Source organism: Carlito syrichta, unplaced genomic scaffold (assembly GCF_000164805.1).
Source record: "Carlito syrichta isolate Samal-C Ts95f unplaced genomic scaffold, Tarsius_syrichta-2.0.1 Scaffold315826, whole genome shotgun sequence".
In the NCBI taxonomy this organism is placed as follows: domain Eukaryota; kingdom Metazoa; phylum Chordata; class Mammalia; order Primates; family Tarsiidae; genus Carlito; species Carlito syrichta.
In genome coordinates, this window is record NW_007259922.1 from 192,713 (window position 1) to 194,239 (window position 1,527).

At 44.3% G+C, this 1,527-nt stretch overlaps 1 protein-coding gene across 3 annotated transcripts in view; it reads left to right on the top strand.

Annotated features, from left to right (window-relative positions):
* Positions 1 to 1,527, top strand: part of GRB2 (growth factor receptor bound protein 2) — a 77,446-nt gene that overhangs the window by 18,490 nt on the left and 57,429 nt on the right. The gene's annotated exons all lie outside the window — the stretch shown is intronic.

Sequence of the window (1,527 nt, forward strand, 5' to 3'; positions counted from 1 at the left end):
GCGGCCACTGCACTCCAGTCTGGGCGACAGAGTGAGACTCCAACTCAAAAAAAATTAATTTTGTTTTAGAAGAATTTTAGATTTATTTAAAAATTACAGACATACCACAATGAATTCCCATATATATGCCTCACCCCAAATTTCCCATTATTAATATATATTATGCTTATTACAATTAATGAATCAATTTTGATACTTTATTCTACCTTCCTTAGTTTTTTTTTTCCAGGATTCCATTCATGATTCCACATTGTTTAGTCATGTCTCCATAGGCTTATCTTGGCTGTGACAGTTGAGCATAGATTTTTAAATATATTTATATATTTAGCAGCTGGGCACGGTGTTCACACTTGTAATCCCAGCACTTTGGAAGGCGAAGGCAAGAGAATTGCCTGAGCCCAAGGGTTCGAGATCAGCCTCAGCAACTTGGCAAGACCTCGCCTCTACAATAAATAAATAAAAATTAGCCAGGTATGGTGGCGCACACCTGTGGTTTCAGCTACTTGGAAGGCTGAGGCAGAAGGATCACCTGAGCCCAGCAGGTCCAGGATGCAGTAGCCGTGAGTGTGCCACTGTACTCCAGCTTAGGCAACAGAGTGAGGATACAATTAACTAACTAAATGAATGAATAAATAAATATATATCAGGCACATAAAGGCTAAACACTTTGTGGTACAATCTTAAAATGTCATTAACAAGCATTACATGGAAAATAACGTCTTCCACAGAAATACTGACTTATAAGCTTTTAGAAAGCAATTTGTCACTATTAAAGAGCTAAAAGAAGCCAGGCTCGGTAGCTCAGCCTATACTCCCGTGCCTTGGGAGGCTGAGGTGAGTGAATTGCCTGAGCCCATGGGTTCGAGACCTGCCTGGGCAACTTGGTGAGACCTCGTCTCTACAATAAATGAAAAAACTAGCCGGGTGTGGTAGCGCGCATCTGTAGTCCAGCTCCTTGGAAGGCTGAGGCAGCAGGTTGAGGCTGCGGTGGCCGGGAGTGGCTACTGCACTCCAGTCTGGGCGACGGAGTGAGACGGAGTGAGACAACTCCAACTCAAAAAAAAAAAGAGCTAAAAGAAAACATCTCCAACATTTAAGTTTTTTTATTTACTTTTTTTTAGGAGACATAGTTGGAGCACAGTGGTAAGATCACAGCTCACTGCAGTCTTGAACTCCTGGGCTTGACAGATCATACTGAGTAGCTTAGACTATAGATGCATACCACCACACCTGGCTAATTTTTTTACATTTTATTGTGGAGACGGGATCTCACCGTGTTGCCCAGGCTGATGGGTAAGGCAGTCCTCTCACCACCTAAAGTGCTGGGATTACAGTCATGAGCCATCGTGCCCATCTGAATGTCTTTTTTTTTTTTTTTGAGTTGGAGTCTCACTCGGTCGCCCAGACTGGAGTGCAGTGGCCGCATCCGGCCACCTCAGCCTCGCCTGCTGGGCTCCGGCTATCCTTCCGCCTCAGCCTTCCAAGTAGCTGGAATTACAGGCATGCGCTACCATGCCCGGCTGATTT